This window comes from Camelus ferus, chromosome 23 (genome assembly GCF_009834535.1).
Source record: "Camelus ferus isolate YT-003-E chromosome 23, BCGSAC_Cfer_1.0, whole genome shotgun sequence".
Taxonomy (NCBI): domain Eukaryota; kingdom Metazoa; phylum Chordata; class Mammalia; order Artiodactyla; family Camelidae; genus Camelus; species Camelus ferus.
Window position 1 is genome coordinate 24,900,248 of NC_045718.1, and position 6,921 is coordinate 24,907,168.

Here is a 6,921-nt window from a genome sequence, read left to right on the forward strand (position 1 = left end):
ATTTACTGGTGATGTTGTGCTTCTGATGATCCTTAGTGGCTAATTCCACTAACTCCAAAGACAAAAGTTCATTTTTATAACCTATCAATGTCCTCTCTGTTCATCCTTCCCCTAGATGAATTAGCTGTGCTGGCTGATTCGTTTGTCTCCTATGGAAATTAGTAATAAATCGATTTAGTAAACACGTACTGAAAGGCAGAGTGTGGTGGTGGAACAGGGGTGGGCTTCAGATCAGACTCTCCTGGATTGAACTCCTGGTTCCAATATTCAAGTAACATGACTTCAGGCAAGCTTCCCAGCATCTCTAGATTTCCATTTCCTTATCCATAAGATAAGAATGAGAGTAAATCTTCTTGAAGCTGTTGTGAGAAGTGAATAAAATAACACGGGCAGTGACTCTCTGCCTGTCACACTCAAAACTGCTATTACATAACTCCCTTACAGCTCCCGGAGCACCTGCTGTGTGCCTGGCGCCATGCTGGGCACTGCGGCTGTTAAAACATGGAGAAGACATGCAAGAAGCTTGTGATGTAATGGAGGAGCTTAAGAAACCTAGAAACAGGCTCTGCAAAATAGGAGAGGCTTTTCATATGAGCAACATTAGACTAATGAGAACTCCCTTGACTGATATCAAAATCGTGGCTACATTATCTTCCAGAAAATGAAATGGCTCAATTCGTGAAGAATTCATGGGCTTGACTTGCTGTTTGGTGACTGATACTACATGTGGGCCGTAACATGCAGGTAAACAGGGTCACATCAAAGGCTTGCAATGGCCCCACTGATACATTTTTCTGACAAGTGACAGAGAAGTACCTATGTGGTACTTTGTTGACTACAAACTTTGTGAGCATCACAGATTATTTTAAGTTAGAATTTGAAAGCTAACACAAATTGATCATCACTGCAAAAATTTAGGCAGAAGTCACTTTTTGTCTTGTACACCTGTGTCTTCAGAGCTCAGGGCAGTAATAATAATACATATACATATTCATTCCCTTCTTTGTTCGTTGCAGTGATGTATTTTGAGGATCTTGACATGTCTGGCCCAGGGTGGGTCCTAGGGATGTGATGATTAACAGGACGGCTTCGGTCAGCCCAGAGCAGAGCATACAGAGAGGGTGCAGACAAGTGATACTTTCGTTACTGTGTGATGAAGGCTGCAGAGGGGAGATGTCCTAGGGCACTATGTGATTTCATAAGAGGGACAGCAGCCCAGGTTAGGCCCGTCAGGGAAGGCTGCCGGGAAGAAGTGAGTTCTACATTGAGGTTTGGAGGATCAGTAGAAATTAGCCAGGTGAGGGGTGCTTTGATCAGTGCAAATGGCACATCCAAAGAGTGTGGTGTATTAAGGAAGGGAGGAGTTCAGGGCGACTGAAAAGGACCATGAGGGATGAGATTTGCTAGGGCCAGATCGTGCATCGAGGCATAGACACACACAGAGAAGAACCCTGACCCCCCACCATGTTTCAGATCATAGGTTTTTCCTAATGTTCTAGGAAACACCGAGGGAAAAGACAGGATTCATTTGGTTATGGCAGAAAATAATTTTATGTAAAAAATCTGAGAAACAGCTACATAAAGACACTTGGAAGAAATACAGGAAGCAGTATGTAGGATGTTTGCATGCACACATCTAAAAAGCTTCTCAGTTCTTTACAAGTAACTTTTTACTAACTTGGGTTTCATTCTTTATATCACTTTAAATATAACACAGTAAAGAAATGACTATGATTCTGTGGTGTTTTTGAGGATTTTAAAAATCCGTATTTAAATTGCTTCTCTGTTGTAGACCTTCAAGAAAGTTGAGACTAATTACAAGGCATGGCTGTCTATCCTACTGTCCCTTTGGGTGAGAGCTCATTATATTTCATAAACTTAATAAGACCAATAAGAATTGGTGCAACACTGAGGTTACCCAGAAATTCCTATATAACAACACTACAGTCAATGAATAAGCTAATTTCTCAGTAAGCAATCTGGTACTTTTTAAAAATGCATATAATTAAAGGATTTTTCTCTTTTGTGAATGTTTAACATGCAAACTGGATATTCATAATTTGCTCCAGATGGAGTAAAAGAAATAAAAGTTTTATAATTTGGCAGACCTTAAACCATTTAATACACTATAATAAGTTACTGCAGAGAGAAGTTTAAAAATTGACTGGACCCCCTTAATAGCAAAGAAAATTTTAGTACTTTGCAGAAAGGGGAAAATTCTTCCCAAACTTCCTGTTCACTGACATAAAGAAAAATCACTTCCAAAAGTTCGATTAATCTATTTTTAAGAAGACAAAAAATCATGTGCAGAAACACTAGGTTAGGTGCTACAGTAAGACACAAGACAAACCACGGTCCTTATCCCATAGAGCTAAGCACAAAGTGAAATAGGTCACCCTCTCCCTTCCCATAACTGTATAGGTTTTCAAGCTCCTGTCAATCATAAAACTGAACATTTCTTGAATCTGGGCTGCCAGGAACCTAGGTGAAGGGAGGGCAGAGCTGAGAATCCTATATCCCCTTCAGCACACTGAAGACCTCTTTGAGAAAGAGAAAGGTAGTTAGCCAAGAAGATCTGATGTCCTTGCTCTGTCATTTGAGGTACCTTTACTCCCTCTGGTATGTGATATGTCTCAACAACCACTTCTTTATTTTCCCAGTCCTCTGTCACTCCAGCTTCCTCTGCCAGTTCTCCTCACTATGTGGAAACATCAGTTTGATGGAAAGAGGTAGGAGAGGCACATATGGGTTTGCTATGCGTTCATCCAACACTTCTAGGTATCTGAGGGCAGAGGGAAAACCCCTTTAAGAGCCTGGGTTGCTGCTATGATTCAAACCACTCATCTCTTAATCCTGCAAGCATAAAAGTACCCCGAGGTAGATTAAGTGACTAACGAATTTTGCAAGTGATGTGCCAGGGTTCAGGGGGCTGAAAGAGAAGTTATGTATGTTGGAGTAATTGGAGGATGCCTTTAAATTAATTAATTGGTTAATTAATTAATTAATATTTGCCCACCACCCACCACGTACCAAGTATATAATTCTGTGAGGCAAGTATTATTGTTCCCATTTTGAAGATTAGAAAAGAGGCACCAAGAAGACAAGAGCTTTTCCTTAAAAAGTTAAGTAAGAGAGCAAAGATTTGGACCTAGGCCTTCAACACTAGCATTCTTTCCTATATGAGCCCACTTCTCAGAAGTGGCAAAGGGCTAACTGGGTCTTAAAGGATTGGTTGGAGCAAGGTACTGAGAGAACTTTTGAGGGGAAAGGTACTTCAGGAGCGGTTACCTTTAAGGGTGTTGTTAGAATATGTTGCCACCAGAGTTTTTCTTTCATGTTTTTCTCTCTAGTAAGACATCAGAGAAGAGCTGACTGGGAAAGAAAACATTTCACTTGACAATTCTGTTCCCAAGGGCACCAATTTTGGAGAAGTGTGGCTGGGAGGGATTACTCTCAGGGTAGGGACCCTTAGATGACAACAGAGGGACTTTCTGTCTTCAGTAGTTTAAAAAGCCCAGTTCACAAGAGTCTTGTAAAATGTCATCATTTTCTCATTGTACTTCACTCTGGTCTCCTCCAGACAGCAGAAAACATAGAACCCGCTGATGTTACAGCTCGCCACTGTATCCTTTCTGGCTTTTTCTTTATAGTAGCCTCTTGTCTTCACATGTTAAGTAATCAATTTACGCTAGGAACAGCTGGCTGGCTAGGCCAGCTGAACTGTACTGTGTAACTTTCATCCATCAGATGTCAAGGTTAGGATGCAAACACAACAAAAGATCTCTTTCTGGACTGTACTGTATAGATTGTGCTATATGTTGCCACATTTTTGCTTATATGCTTGATTTTAATGTTTACAGTAAAAGCTCAGCTTAGTATAAAGGCTGCTTATTCCATGCTGTGCTTATTCTCAGCACTCAAGTTGATTTTTTTTTAAAGCTTTTTTCGATGAAGATTTTTGGAAAGCTTAGGCTGCACCTTAGAATTCAAGAATTGAATATACAATTGTTGGCCACATAATCCAAAGAGATAGAAGGCTTAAAGGTCATATAATGTCACAGGAAGTACGTTTGAATGACATGAGAAGTTTTAATTCCTAAGAAATTGTTGATAGAGAAAGAAACTATTAGGGGATTCTGGTTGTTGGAAGAGGAGGCTAGAATGGTTCTCAAAATTTTAGCAGTGATGACTTTAGAAAACTAGCAGAAGGTCATTAGTGAAACAGTCAGCTTGGATAATGTAATAGCCAGTAAAGGTAATACAGGACCAAAGTATTCTGATTTTATAATCTCTGGGTTGAAAATATATATATCTAAGCAGTTTGCCTGTTCTGATGCAAAGTCTCTAGGAAAGTCTTACCAGGAAAATGGAAGATTCTCTCTGAAATGGAATACTTAAAACAATTTTTTTTAGAAAGGCGTGAAATTCTCAACGTGTTAAACACTGCAATACACAATTTCCAATGACCTATTTTTATGGAAGGCTTAAGGTTTTTCTGTGTGCTTCTTGGGCCTTTTATGACACTACCATTTTCTTGTTTCTGCTCTTACGATACCTCCAATGTACCCTAAAAATATTTTCAAATGCCAGAAGGAGAGAAAGAAATTGAGAGAATAGCAGCAGACTGCAAGGGATAAGAGAAATATATGAAACAGACAAGTCTGTCACTCAGAGCACAGGAGAAACTACTGGACTGGAGCAGGCAAAGCATTGCTTTGCCAAGCCATAGATTGGCAGCAATTTTCATTAGGCATCGGACATCCAGAAAACAGAGACAGCTGATCAAAACTAACGTAATGTGGTATGGAAGTTTTACAATGTAAACGAGTTTCCAATTTAAAAATGAATGTTATAGTATGACTTGTAAATTGAGTGAACTGCTAAGTTGTAATATTTAATTAGATTAACATCAAAACTGGCATGGCTAATAAAAGAGAGATAACTAATATTTGGAACAAAATGGAGCATGTACATTGGCCTAAAAAAGGCTTTTGCTATCTGCAGTCTTTTTCTAACTTTAGTTTGGGTATAAGTTTTGGGGAATGCTTGTCAAAATGTAGATTTCCAGGCCTCTCTTCCCAGAGATTCTGATTTAGCAGTTCTAGAGTACAGTTTCTCAATCTTGACCTTATTGACATTTCGGGTGGGATCATTTTTTTTGTTGTGGGGGACTGTCCTGTGCATTGTAGGGTATTTAGCAGCATTTCGGGTCTACCAGATACTAACAGAACCCCTCCCCCAGTCCTGTTTCCAGATATTGCCAATTGTCCCCTGGGCGCAAAAAAAAATAACTCTCCTTTGAGATTCAGTTGCCTAGGGTAAAGCCTAGGAACCTGCATTGCTCATAAGAACATCCAGGTCATTGGTCAGTGGACCACACTTTGGGAACACTGAACTAAAGTGGTAGGGGTTGAATTATGTCCCTTTCCAAATTCATGTTAAAGTCCTAACCCTCAGTACCTCAAAATATACTTATTTGGAAAGAGTCATTGCAGATTTACTTAAGATGAGATCATACTGGGTTAGGGTGGGCCCCTAATCCAATATGATTGGTGTCCTCATAAAAAGGGTAATTTTGGACCCAGAGACAGGCACACAGAGAACACGCCATGCAAAGATTGTATCTATGTTGCCACAAACCAAGAACTACCAGAAACCAGGAGAAAGGCCTGGAACAGATCATCCCCTACAGACACCTTGATTTCGTATTTGAAAAGGAGGAACTGTGAGACAATAAATATCTGTTGTGTAAGCCACTCAGTTTCTGGTACTTTGTACAGCAGCCCTAGAAAACGAACACATAAAGAATAAAACACAAACCAGAGTTTAGGACTGGGACAATATTTGAAGCAGGATCGGAGAGGAAAATGGAAAGACTGCAGGTTGGTGCCTAATTCCTATCTTTTAAAATAAATTCCTAATTTATCTTTCTCAGTGCTGGACATAAAACAGGAGCTGATAGTTTTCATTTTTATTAAGCACTCTCCAAATGTATCTTGTCTGATTAAAATATTAAGAGTGAGATTTTCTTCTGGATTATATAGTAACTACATAGATAGGCTTAAATCTGGAGTTGCCTGGAAGACAAGTGGACTGTTTACACTATGCCATTACCTATAGAGAAGGTAATATGCAAATATGAAATCTCATACAAGGAAAAAATGCACTAGCTGATCACACTGTAGCTTTAAGAGAGTGTTGACTGTTTCAGGTCACAAAGGTACTATTTAGAGTACAGCAAGTTGGGACCATGTGTCCAGCAGGCCACAGAGTCATGTGCTTACCTGAAGTGGGCAGTTCATACTCTCCCTGGAAGGATGAAGCCTATGGCATCAAAAGAATGTACAAGGTATGCACTCTAATAGCTTCCTTTGCAATAAAAGTGAACACTGCTGTCAGTTATTTTCAGCAGACAAAAAAAAGAGCCCAGTGGCAAACGTGTTTTTTTCACCTTAAGAAATATATCAGAGTCGTACTAATAGATACCTTAGTTCCTGCTTCCTTCCACAATTGAATTGGAAAAACAAACAAACAAAAACCCAAAACTGCAAGTCTCCTTGCCTCAAGATTTTAGAATAAAAACTTGTAAAGCTTCTACTGCGGATGAAAAGCCCTAACGTTTTTCCTGCTCCCATAAGCACAAACTAAATAGTGACGATAAAGAATGGTAGGAAGCGGTGATAAAGTGCTCCCAGAAAGGTCTACTAATTAAGCCGAGGGATCAAACACAAACAAGGCTAGGCCCAGACGGCTTAAGTGCCCTCACCAAGTCGGGATAAGCCAACAGGACATTAACCTGGAGCCTCTGCCAAACTCTAAACAAGTTTACCTCACTAAATCCTCTCACCTCAATCTAGGAAACCTTCCAGTGTGCCCTTCAGAGTCACATGAAGCTGCCGTCAGAGCGCGGGTTCCCGGGGC

General features: G+C 40.0%; 1 protein-coding gene across 1 annotated transcript in view; it reads right to left on the reverse strand.

Annotated features, from left to right (window-relative positions):
• Window positions 1-6,921, reverse strand: part of SWT1 (SWT1 RNA endoribonuclease homolog) — a 153,233-nt gene that overhangs the window by 38,029 nt on the left and 108,283 nt on the right. The window lies entirely within an intron of this gene.